The following is a 13,491-nucleotide window of genomic DNA, read 5'->3' as shown; positions in this document are numbered from 1 at the left end:
GCCAAGGAATGGTGGGTGTGCCAAGGCATGGCTAGGTGGCCGCGTGAACACAGCAATTGGCGATGCACACCACCTGTTGGGCGAAATGTGTGGCCGGTGAGACATTGTTCGGATTTCACCTTTATATCTTTTCCTTTTCGGTTTATCTTGAATTGATTCTGCTTCTTCTGCATTACGGTTGGTTTTGAACCCCAAGACGGAAGAAGATGGCCGTGGCCGAGGCATGGACTCATCTAGGTGAAGGGCGACACCCACAGCCAAAAGTACGTCGACGAGGCCACCAAGAAGGAGGTCAAGGACATCTTTCGGCCGCTATGACCGCACCCTCCTCGTCGCCGACCCCAGGCGCTGCGAGCCCAAGAAGTTTGGTGGGCGCGGAGGTACCAGAAATCGTGTCGTAATTGCTAGATCATGTATCAATTGGTGTTGCGTGTTCTGGTTCTATACCTAGCTACATCTTTACATATATGCAATGGGAGTTTAGAATTTTAAGCCTAGTAGTCTGGTATGTTTTTGAATAATCTTACTATTACTAATTAGAGGTCTAAAAAGATGCACTGTTTACGAGACGCTTTAGAAAAAAAGAAAGAATCTAGAAAATCCCACAATAATCAGAAACATCTGTCCTTCTATTTTAAACCATAATCAACCATAGCCATTGGATTAACATCAGCCACCTAGCCTTCTATTCCCGCATAGTTGATCCACTAGCAGATCCAACAAGGATCAATACACAACTTGGACACTTTTTTTCCTTTTCTATTAAAATATGTAGAACCATACGCGGATACACCCCTAAGCAACGGGCAACTAAAAAGTGTACTACAGCATACTAAAATATTGCTACCCCTACAATAATCACGCCTGAAACTCTTTATTTTTTTCCGGGTTTTCTCTCCGCGAGCTTTGGTGACCAAATGTTACGTTCGGTACGGGGCTGATTAATGTGGTAAAAAGAGACTACTAATATTATGTGATAACGAAACTTGATTAATGGTGACGAGGTTTCATATCCGACTGTGTTACAAAGACGAACATGCATGGAAATTCTACTTCACCAGTTTCTCTACTTCTGCCTCCTTTATCAATGAGTAAAATCCATCTCCGGTCCCTAAACTTGTCACGCTATGTCATCCCGGTCCCTAAAGTCTCAAAGTGACTATCCCAGTCCCTAAACTATGTTTGGGTCTCATCGAGGTCCAAACGGGCATAGGGCAGACTCATTAGCTAACGTGGCACCGGACTCCACAATGACGTTAGCTCGACCTACTCTGAAATTCGGCAGTTTCTGCCAAATCTGAGTGTCAAATAAACTTCCTACAAATAGAAGCATGAAACAATAAAATAAAATCTGAGTGTTAAATTAGCCTCTTTATCTCTAGCAACCGTAATACCCATCAATTGCTAGAAACAATTATGATAGAATGAAAAACACGACAACAAAACCATAAATATAACAAGTGAAATTACTATGAATTGTAGTAATTATTTGATTTCTGCAAATGTATAAAGTGAAAATACACCGGTATTTGACACTCAAAGATTATATTAATTTCCTACCGATACATCAATATTTCACACAGGAACATCATCAAATCGACGGTAAGTAACAAGTTGAATGGTTGTTTAAACCTATAAGGATTATAGAAGCACTGTTTGCACACTTTCAATCCTTTTTTTTTTGAAGGGGCTATTGCAAAACTACCCTCGTTTCGTCCTCTTATTGCATGTTTGCCCCCCTTTTTTTGACTTTGCATGTTTGCCCCCCTTTTTTTGACTTTGCATGTTTGCCCCTTTTTTTGAATCTGAAGCTTCCAGTTGCCCCTATTCTGTTAAGAGCCGGTGACGGTATTAAATGGCAGTTGAAAAGACACATATGCCCTTGTGGGACCCACTCGTCAGCAGCAACAAAGAGTCAAAGACATCCGCTCACCGGCGGAGGATGAGGCGGCGCTCTACGACGCTCGTCGGCGTGGGACTGGGTGGCAGCTGGCCTCGCCCAGCGCCGCCGCGCGGGTGTACAACTGGATGCTGGAGGAGCGGGCCCCAGTGCGCAGCCTCACCCACGCACCCCTCAACGACGCCATCGCCCCGCGGGACCGGCCCGGCCGCTGCGGCGATGACGGCGGCGGTAGCGTCGCTGCCTTCTCCGCCCTCGCGGGCGACCTGCGCCACCGCTTCCGCGTCGCACACGGCCGCCAACCTAGGTCCTTCACCGCCGGCGCGCTGGCATTCGGCAGGGGCGCTGGCGGTCGAGCTCCGGACCTCTGGCGGCGTGCACTGGCAGTCGCGGAGCAAGCTGCTGGCGTCGAGCGGGAAGACCAAGGCGCTCGGCGGGACGGCGCGCCACCTCCGATCCTGCTAGCCGCCGTCGCGAGAAGGAGCGGGCCGGGCCCATGGCCGGCGCCATGGGTCTCGTCCCTGTCTTCACCCCGACAGCGGCGAGGCGGGAAGAGGCAGAGAGGCGACGCTCACCGGCGCGGGACGAGGGTGCAGGGGAGGAGAGAGGAGATGCTCGCCGGCTGCCACGGGCTCCGCCCGCTCCTCCGCGCCGCCGGTGGCCACGGGCTCCGCCCGCTCCTCCGCGCCGCCGCCGGCCATGGGCTCGGCCTGCTCCTCCTCAAGCCGGCGGGCGGCCGCGGCCTCCCGGCCCCCGCGCGACGCCGGCCGCCCAGGCAGCCCCACCCACTTCCTTCGCCCCTCCGCCTTTCCCCAGCGCCTCAGTCTTCTGCCACCTCCGCCGGTCCTCCCCCAACGAGAGAGCCAACAGAGCAGGGGTAGGAGAGACATTTCCTATCTAGATTTTCCATATTTCCTTTTTCTTTATTTGCTGGAAGCTGCCTCGGTGGACGCCGTTGGAAATCAGGGGAAAACGGATGATTCACACTTGAAAAATAGGGGCAAACATGCAAACCTTAAAAAGAAGGGGCAAACATACAGTTGTAGGTACAAACGAGGGCAGATATGCAATTTGCCCTTTTTTAAAGTATTGCGGCCTTAAGGATTGAAGCTATAACCTTGGGCTAACACACAAACAGAACCTCAAATTTAGTTACTAGATTGAAAAGTTGACCAAGTAACACATACTACTAGCGTGTTAATCCTGGCAAAAACAAGTGACCTACTCCTGCAAACAATGAGTGGGCTAAGTATCACAAATTAAAATTTTTATTGCTATTTTACCTTATGATCTATACTTCCTACTATACTGTAACTTTCAGAGCATGCAAGCTGATCCCAAAGATATCAAACAACTGAGCAGAAGACCACCTGATTGAGTGCCATCTATAGTTCTATACATGTAGCATGTTGCTTAGCATTTTGGTGCCATCTTAGCATTGTGATAGTTAATCTTTATATCTTCATGGATGTTGGTGATATGCCCAAGAGCCCATCATCACAATACGGTTTAAAGGCCCAAGTGGATATTGATCCAAGAGGGATTAGGGTTACTAATGGGCCTATGAGATAGAAGCCCATTAGTACGCCCTATATATATGAGGGAGGGGCTAGGGGGGGCGATGACCTGAGCCGCGCCACCTCCCTAGCCGCCGCCCCTCCCTCTCTCTCGGCCGCCGCCCTTGCCGTGCGTGCGGTGCTAGCACACCGACGCCTGGCGTTTCATCCCCGTATGTGTGGACTCCGTGGAGGCGCTGCTGCGACTGCTGCGCTGATCGGCTGCTGGGATCAAGTACGAGGAGCTCGGTTCGTGGGACGTGATCGACTACTTCCTCTACATCGACGCGCGACTTCTTCCGCTGCGCTGCGCGTCTAGTGGTAACGATCTATGATCTTCTACTCGCAAGTATCTTGGGTTTATGCGGTAGTGATGCTAGCGTAGCCTACCCGTTTCCCTACAGTGGTACCAGAGCCATCTTGCGTAGTTTTTGGTCTGGATCTTTTGCATATAGGTGATATGTTGTTGTAGTAGATTGGATCTATTACTTTTGCACGGTTTGATTAGATCAATTGGTCATAAGGGGTTAAAACTGGAGCGAGTTGATTGCGCGGCATATGACAAAAGATTAGTTTGTGTTCTTTCTCTGTTATGCATACGACATGTCCCTACCGGCTGGAATCACCATCGGGACTAACTGTGTGCATAGTCAGCAGATTGAACCAACAGATCAAGGTCATGTGTAGATGCAGTCTTCTCAAGTGCAAAGTTTGCACGGTCAAGGTGATTGACCTAGTGAAAATTGAGGCATTATGAATGGCTCGGATTTGAGGTGATGCGATCACTCTGATGAGATTTTCATAGGGATTCCATAGATGCGATCTGTGTAATTCCGTTGCTTTCTCGCTGTAGCGGCTTCTCAAGCGCTACTTTGGTAGAACACGTCGTACGCCTAACTTGTTTTTGCAGGGTGTGATGTGAATGGTATGGCCTCAATGTCATGTGATGATGTATGTGATGATTTGTGCGGCCTGCGTGTCGCAAGTTAACACAACCGGGTTGAGGTTGCACCATTATTGTATAACGACCTGCGTGTCGACTTGTGATGTTTGAATCCTCATGTAATTATTTCACTAGCTATTAGATGTAGTAGCTTAGTATCTTTTCATGGAGGCTTCAATCATGATGGCGATGATGATCACCACAAGACAGGACGGATGGCAATGGAGGTCACCTTGGAGCCATGGCGATGGTGCCCATTGTGATGCAAGAGGCCATACTATTCACAATATAATATGATTATATGCTTGTGATGTTTATTTTCCTGTCATACTATTCTTTCATGCTTTTACATATGGTGGATGCTTTAATCATGATAGAATAGCTTCCCTCAGAAAAGGTTGAGTTTTTGATGCCTTTTACCAATAGCTGCACCTATAAATTTTGATCGTTGTGTGGTAGGTTTACCAAAGTAGAGTACCCTCAGCTATCACTTTTGTATAGGGTGGATGTCGGACATTCACAAGCATAGTATTGGTTTACTCAGCAAAGCTATCAAAACAGTTTTGGGCTTTAAGGCATAGGGTTGGGGCCGGGGCATTGGATGCCACCCAACAAACAAGAGTCGCATAGAGATGTGATTAGTAATTTGTTACTTACCTGTATCACTACTTTTCTAGCCGTGATGCTAAAGCTCACTAGAATTTTAGTGATTATGGATCTTGAACTACTATATGTCATTAGAGGGAAGATGACTTTGATATAGTAGGTTGTCTTTTGTTAAATCAGTTAATGAAAGTCTTTACATAAACTTAGTGCTGAAATCTTGCTTTACTTTAATGTTGTAGATCATGTCTGCCAGTAACAATTCCGCTTTCAATTTGCGTTCTGTTCTTGAGAAAGAAAAGTTGAATGGAACAAACTTTATTGATTGGTACCGCAATCTGAGAATTGTTCTCAGACAAGAGAAAAAGGAGTATGTTCTTGAGCAGCCATATCCTGATGATCTCCCTGACAATGCAACTGCTGCTGATCGCAGAGCTTATGAGAAGCACTGCAATGACTCACTTGATGTCAGCTGTCTGATGCTCGCCACCATGTCCCCTGATCTGCAGAAGCAGTATGAGCATGCAGATGCTCATACCATGATCGAGGGGCTGCATGGGATGTTTCAGAACCAAGCCAGGACTGAGAGGTTCAATATCTCAAAGTCCTTGTTTGCGTGCAAGCTGGCAGAAGGTAGCCCAGTCAGTCCTCATGTGATCAAAATGATTGGTTACATTGAGACTTTGGATAGACTTGGTTCTGAACTTCACCAAGACTTGGCTACTGATGTTATTCTCCAGTCGCTCCCGGCGAGCTATGAGCCTTTTATCATGAACTTTCAGATGAATGGCTTGGATAAAACATTGAGTGAGTTGCATGGGATGCTAAAAACAGCAAGGAGAGCATTAAGAAGAATCCCAATCATGTGATGATGATTCAGAAGGGGAACAAAAAGAGGAAGCGTTGGACGCCTCCTAATCCCAAAGGTAAAGGCAAGGAAAAGAGTTCCGGTGGTGAGTCCTCAGGCTCTAAGCTAAAGCCAGCACCTAAGGCCAAATCTGGCCCTACTTCTGAAGATGAATGCTTCCACTGTCATGAAAAGGGACATTGGTCTAGGAACTGCAAGAAGTACTTGGAAGAAAAGAAGAAGAAGAAGGGAAGTGAGACTTCCACTTCAGGTATAAATGTTATAGAAATAAATATTGCATTATCTTCTAGTGAATCATGGGTATTTGATACTGGATCGATGATTCACACTTGCAAATCGTTGCAGGGTCTAAGTGAGACTAGAAGATTTGCAAGAGGCGAGTTGGACGTTCGGGTCGGCAATGGCGCAAAGGTTGCGGTGTTGGCGGTCGGCACCTACCACTTGTCTCTACCCTCCGGATTAGTTTTGGAATTAAATAATTGTTATTGCATTCCTGCTTTGAGCAAGAACATTATTTCTTCTTCATGTTTGGAAGAAGTTGGTGATTTTAAGATTGTAATTGAGAACAAACGTTGTTCTATCTTTTGCAATGGTATTTTTTATGCTCATTGTCCATTGGTGAATGGATTATATGTTCTTGATCTTGAGGATAAATCTGTCTGTAACATTAATACTAAGAGGCTTAGACCAAATGATTTGAATCCCACTTTTATTTGGCATTGTCGCTTAGGTCATATAAATGAGAAGCGCATTGAACAACTCCATAAAGATGGATTGTTAAGCTCATTTGATTTTGAATCATTTGACACATGTGAGTCTTGTTTGCTTGGAAAGATGACCAAAGCGCCTTTCACTGGTCAGAGTGAGAGGGCGAGTGACTTGTTGGGACTTGTACATACCGATGTATGTGGACCAATGAGCTCAATAGCCAGAGGTGGTTTTCAGTACTTCATTACTTTCACTGATGACTTTAGTAGATATGGCTATATCTACTTAATGAGGCACAAGTCTGAATCGTTTGAAAAGTTCAAAGAATTTCAGAATGAAGTACAAAATCAATTAGGCAAGACAATTAAATTTCTGCGATCTGATCGTGGAGGAGAATATTTGAGCCTTGAATTTGGTGATCATTTGAAGCAATGTGGAATTATTCCGCAGCTAACTCCGCCCGGAACGCCTCAATGGAATGGGGTATCCGAACGGAGGAACCGAACCTTGTTGGACATGGTTAGGTCCATGATGAGCCAAGCTGATCTTCCATTGTCATTTTGGGGTTATGCTCTTGAAACTGCTGCGTTCACACTGAATAGGGTTCCAAGTAAGTCTGTTGAGAAGACACCATATGAGATATGGACTGGGAAGCGTCCCGGATTATCTTTTCTCAAAGTTTGGGGATGTGAGGCTTATGTCAAACGTTTGATGTCAGATAAGCTCACTCCAAAGTCAGACAAATGTTTCTTTGTGGGGTATCCTAGGGAAACCAAAGGATATTATTTTTACAATAAGGCGGAAGGCAAAGTGTTTGTCGCTCGCAATGGTGTTTTCTTAGAAAAGGAGTTTCTCTCAAAAGGATTTAGTGGGAGCAAGGTGCAACTTGAAGAAATTCAGGAAACAACCGAAACTGTTTCAGCACCCACTGAAGATCCACGGGATGTGCAAGATGTTGCACAACCCGTAGTTGAGGCACCAGCCCCACGAAGGTCTATAAGGGCACGTCGCGCTACTGATAAGCTCAACCTCCTTATTACGGAGGAGCGCCATGTATTATTGATGGAAAATGATGAGCCCTTGACCTACAAAGAAGCAATGATGGGACCCGACTCCGACAAATGGCTTGAAGCCATGGAATCCGAGTTAAAATCCATGCATGATAATCAAGTTTGGAACTTGGTCGATCAGATTGACAGTGTAAGACCTGTCGACTGTAAGTGGATTTTAAGAAAAAATTAGACATGGATGGAAATGTTCACATCTATAAGGCACGATTGGTGGCGAAAGGTTTCCGACAAATTCAAGGTGTTGACTATGAGGAAACCTTTTCGCCCGTCGCAATGCTAAAGTCTGTTCGGATTCTCCTAGCAATTGCCGCATATTATGACTATGAGATATGGCAAATGGATGTCAAAACCGCTTTTCTTAATGGACATCTAAGTGAGGATGTGTATATGACACAGCCTAAAGGTTTTGTCGATCCTAAAAATGCTGGGAAAATATGTAAGCTTCAGAGGTCCATCTATGGATTGAAGCAAGCATCTCGGAGTTGGAATATTCGTTTTGATGAAGTAGTCAAAGGGTTTGGCTTCATCAAGAATGAAGATGAGCCTTGTGTTTACAAAAAGGCTAGTGGGAGCGCACTTGTGTTTCTGGTCCTATATGTGGATGACATATTACTGATCGGAAATAATATTCCAATGCTTGAAGCCGTTAAAACCTCATTGAAAAAGACTTTTTCGATGAAGGATTTAGGAGAGGCGGCTTATATTCTGGGTATTAGGATCTATAGAGATAGATCAAAAAGGCTAATTGGATTGAGCCAAGACACGTACATTGACAAGATATTGAATCGGTTCAATATGCAAGATTCCAAGAAAGGTTTCTTGCCAATGTCACATGGCATTACTCTAAGCAAGAGTCAGTGTGCTACGACACCTGATGAGCAAAAGAGGATGAGTACGATTCCTTATGCTTCAGCCATAGGGTCGATCATGTATGCTATGCTTTGCACGCGCCCAGATGTTTCCTTTGCTCTAAGTGTTACGAGCAGGTATCAGTCAGATTTCGGTGAACCTCACTGGACAATTGTAAAGAGTATCCTTAAGTACTTGAGAAGAACTAAGATATGTTCCTAATATTTGGAGGCGAAGATGAGCTCCTTGTAAAGGGTTACACCGATGCTAGTTTTCAAACAGACAAAGATGACTCCAAATCGCAATCCGGTTTTGTTTTCTGCCTCAATGGTGGGGCAGTGAGCTGGAAGAGTTCCAAGCAAGATACGGTGGCTGATTCGACGACAGAGGTATATTGCAGCTTCCGAAGCTGCAAAAGAAGCTGTTTGGATCAGAAAGTTTGTTTCTGACTTGGGTGTTGTTCCTAGTGCGTCCAGTCCAGTGGACCTCTATTGTGATAATAGTGGTGCCGTTGCACTAGCAAAGGAGCCTAGAACAACTAAGAAGTCCAGACATATACTGCGAAAGTATCACCTCATCCGTAACTTTGTTGAGAGAGGTGATGTGAAGGTTTGCAAGGTGCACACGGATTCAAACGTTGCTGATCCGTTGACGAAGCCTCTCCCACAACCAAAGCATGAGGCGCACATGAGATCTATGGGTATTAGATACTTACATCAGTGATTCTAGTGTGCGTGGGAGATTTTGTGTCATGAGTATGTTTATGTAATGATAAATAATTGTTATTTGTTCCATGGATGATTATTTTACATTGATTATCAAGTATGTGACTTGTTCGTGAAACTCTTTGTTGAAAATGATATGATTCTAAATTATCCCTAGTTTATGTCGTTGTGTGGGACAACAACGACGTTGAGACTAGCACATGCATTAATTGATGATCATGTTTCACGGATCATGGATATGGAGATATCGGATTAATGATGTGGACACATGTTGGTGAACATGGTGTTGGATTGACCCACTCCAAGACAATGTTGGGATTGTTATTTTGTATGTGCCATCAGTTGTTCTTGAGTGTTATACCTACTGAATCCTTAGACCTGAGATCGCCATTGTTTCTCACTGTGTGTAGTGGTGCATCTTGGGGCTGCTAAACGCTACTCCGTGACTGGGTAGTTACAAAAGCAGCTTACAGGTATGTCATGAAACATGGAATGGGATGTGAGCGGATCAAGATGGAATTTGCCCCTCCTAGATAACGGGAGAGATATCTCTGGGCCCCTCGAGATAGTTGGATTTGAAAGTGCATGGCCATGCCAAAGTGATTAAAGAGTTAATCATGATGACTAAAGGTTAGTTATGAATAGAATCCACTATTAGATCGAGAGAATGGTCGAGCTATCACAAAGGTGGCACGCATCTCGCTTTGAGCTTGACTGGTATCGTGTGGCAAAGGGATCGGTGTATGAGTATATCTATGGTTCGGCCGATATGATCTTTATGTGTATTTGTGAGTCACTATGCCCTGCTAGGTGCCGCTATTGACTTGTGATTCGGAAATGATTTCCGATCACGACCACCTACACATGAACCTAACGGGTCACACACTTAAGGGGTTTGGAATGTTGGAAAGCTTGCATGTATGATTGTGTCTAGTGCAAGTGGGAGATTGTTGGTGATATGCCCAAGAGCCCATCATCACAATACGGTTTAAAGGCCCAAGTGGATATTGATCCAAGAGGGATTAGGGTTACTAATGGGCCTATGAGATAGAAGCCCATTAGTACGCCCTATATATATGAGGGAGGGGCTAGGGGGGGCGATGACCTGAGCCGCGCCACCTCCCTAGCCGCCGCCCCTCCCTCTCTCTCGGCCGCCGCCCTTGCCGTGCGTGCGGTGCTAGCACACCGACGCCTGGCGTTTCATCCCCGTACGTGTGGACTCCGTGGAGGCGCTGCTGCGACTGCTGCGCTAATCGGCTGCTGGGATCAAGTACGAGGAGCTCGGTTCGTGGGACGTGATCGACTACTTCCTCTACATCGACGCGCGACTTCTTCCGCTGCGCTGCGCGTCTAGTGGTAACGATCTATGATCTTCTACTCGCAAGTATCTTGGATTTATGCGGTAGTGATGCTAGCGTAGCCTACCCGTTTCCCTACAATGGATTGGTTCACTCTGGTACTTCACTTTGATAGACACATTTTCTTGCTAGGGGTCGGGCGAGATAGGCCAACAAGTGCACTTGAATGCTGGATCTAGGAAAATGCTTCCATACTAGGAACAACACTCTAATGAAACATCGAGTTGCTCCAGAACAATAACAATGCACAAGACGGAATTTTCTGACCCAAATCTTAAGCTGGCCATCAATTTTTAACTCAGGTGACAAATTTACCTTTTTATTATTACACAACATTGTCCTTTTGCAATATGATCATCCTACGTATGCAACACCTAACTATATACTCAGAATAGGCTATGGAACCATTAAAACATGGGATTAATCTGTTTTTTTAATGAACCTGCAGGAGAGCTGCATGTTATATTGAAAAGTAGGAAACGCCCAGAGGGGCGAAGGTAAAATTTACAAGGCAGAACAAGAAAAACGGAGCTCCAACAGCTGCCAAGTGGGATTAATATGTTTGGTCTTGCTAATATTGACAGTGTACTGGCAAAGCCGTGCTGTGTTTCTAGTATATACTTATTATCATTTGAATGGACAACACACAATCAGGAGCTAGCACAAGTGCACAACTATCAACTACTGCGAATAGCTACGTCAGTGCACTAATTAGTTGGACGATCCTTCAAGTTCGTGCTAGTGCACCTTGTTTGAAATCTTTCTTCCCTTTTCCTGCTTCTCTTATGAGTGGGAAGACTGCTGTTGATGTATGCAGATGAGTCGCAACTCTTCAGTCTCTCAATCTTTCTGCTTGTGTGCCGTGTTTGTATACTGAATTCTGGGTGAGCTTTTTTCTTTGGTCCTGGTTCTGCTTTCTGTATATAGCAGTGCTGTTTTTTCTGAGAGGAGATGGTGTGATGATCAAATTGTTTCCCTATTGGTTTTATTGGCCACCATGATGGTTCAAACTGTATTAGCTCTATCTGATCATTTCCTTCACAATCTAATTTTTTGAAACCGTTGAAGCCTTTATTTTATCTCTGCCGTGTTGTTTCAACGATGTTGTTTCAACAATGCCGGTCCCAAGCCCGGATAAAGGAGGAGGGTTGTGTTAGGCGTGGCGAGCCAATGTAGAACCCAGCTACTCTTATGGAGATGAAACCCAAGAGAAAACCGTTGGGGCGTAACCCTCTTAGCGGCGCGCCATATCGCAACTCGGGTATGGTGTTAAATGAGCAAGGGCAGGGCCGTCACCCCCTTGGTGCCGTGCCGTATCGTGATCCGGACGCGGTGTTAAGTGAGCAAGGGTCGGGTCGTCGCTTCCTCAGTGGCGCGCTACATCGTCTCCCGGGTGTAGTGCTAAATGAGCAAGGGTCTTCGCACCTGACTCGGCAGGTGCGAGGGGTAAGGAAGCTAGTCGTGCCAACTAGGATCCATCTAGGTAGCTGGAATGTAGGGTCCCTCACAGGTAAGTTAAGAGAGTTAGTTGACACAGCGATTAGGAGACGTGTAAATATCCTATGCGTCTAGGAGACGAAATGGAAGGGTCAGAAAGCGAAGGAGGTGGAGAACACAGGCTTCATGCTTTGGTACACAGGAACAGTTGCAAACAAAAATGGAGTGGGCATCTTGATTGACAAGAGTCTGAAAAATGGAGTGGTGGACGTCAAGAGGCTAGGGGATAGGATCATCCTAGTCAAGCTTGTTGTTGGTGACTTAGTCTTCAATGTTATAAGTGCGTATGCTCCCCAGGTAGGCCATGATGAGAGTACAAAGAGGCAGTTTTGGGATGACCTAGATAGCTTGGTTAGAGCGGTACCCACCAGTGAGAAGCTTTTCATAGGAGGAGATCTCAATAACCATGTAGGGTTGTCTAATGCAGGTTACGAGGTGGCACATGGAGGGTTTGGGTATGGTAGTAGGAATAAGGAGGGAGAGGAAGTCTTAGACTTTGCTATAGCTTACAATCTGATGGTAGCCAACACCTTCTTTAGGAAGGTGACCTTCTGTAGTGGCCATCACGCTAGTCAGATTGACTTCATTCTCACAAGAAGAGAGGATAAGAGGACATGCTTGGATTGTAAGGTAATACCGGGAGAGTGTGTTGTGTCTCAACACAAGCTCATGGTGGCTGATTTCCACTTTCGTCTGCGTACCAGACGGGATAAACAAGTCAAAGCCGTGAGAACAAAGTGGTGGAAACTAAAAGAGGCGGCGTCGGAAGACTTTAAGAGAAGGGTTATCATGGAGGGCTCTTAGGAAGAAGGGGAAGATGCAAACAACACGTGGGAGAAGATGGCAACTTGCATTAGGAAGGTGGCTGCGGAAGTGCTTGGTGTTACCAAAGCGAGCAAAGGTGCAACTAAAGAGACTTGGTGGTGGAATGAGGATGTACAAAAGGCCCTTAAGGAGAAGAAAGAGCGATACGAATGCGTGTTCTATGATAGGAGTACAGAGAGGTACAAGGTGGCAAAGAAGTTTGCAAAGCGAATAGTGAGTGAGCAAAAGGGCAGAGCATATGATGACCTTTACCAAAGGCTGAGTACAAAGGAAGGAGAGAAGGACGTCTATAAGAAGGCTAGGGTTCGTGATAGGAAGATAAGCGACCTCAATTAAGTCAAGTATATTAAGGATGCGAGGGATCAACTCTTGGTTAAGGAGGAGGACATCAAACTAAGGTGGCGTGTGTACTTTGATAACATGTTCAATGGGGAGAGTGAGAGCACATCCATTGAGTTGGACGACTCCTTTGATGATGGCAATAGACACTTTGTGCATAGGATTCAAGAGTCTGAGGTCAGATAAGCCATAAAAAGGATGAAAGGGGGCAAGGCAGTGGGCCCTGATGCGATCCCAATTGAGGTGTGGA

The 13,491-nt window shown here is 45.7% G+C and overlaps 1 long non-coding RNA gene and 1 other non-coding gene across 2 annotated transcripts; both read left to right on the top strand.

Annotated features, from left to right (window-relative positions):
• The first annotated feature begins 221 nt into the window (after positions 1-221).
• LOC120694393 lies at positions 222-10,815 on the top strand. The gene is made up of 2 exons (XR_005683470.1): positions 222-380; positions 10,713-10,815. It is a non-coding gene; the product is annotated as an uncharacterized LOC120694393 (long non-coding RNA).
• A 714-nt stretch (positions 10,816-11,529) lies between these two features.
• Positions 11,530-11,615, top strand: LOC120694394. The gene has a single exon (XR_005683471.1). It is a non-coding gene; the product is annotated as a small nucleolar RNA Z102/R77 (small nucleolar RNA).
• Positions 11,616-13,491: the final 1,876 nt, after the last annotated feature.

This window comes from Panicum virgatum, unplaced genomic scaffold (assembly GCF_016808335.1).
Source record: "Panicum virgatum strain AP13 unplaced genomic scaffold, P.virgatum_v5 scaffold_5485, whole genome shotgun sequence".
Lineage (NCBI taxonomy): Eukaryota > Viridiplantae > Streptophyta > Magnoliopsida > Poales > Poaceae > Panicum > Panicum virgatum.
This window is presented reverse-complemented; position numbering and strand designations above follow the sequence as displayed.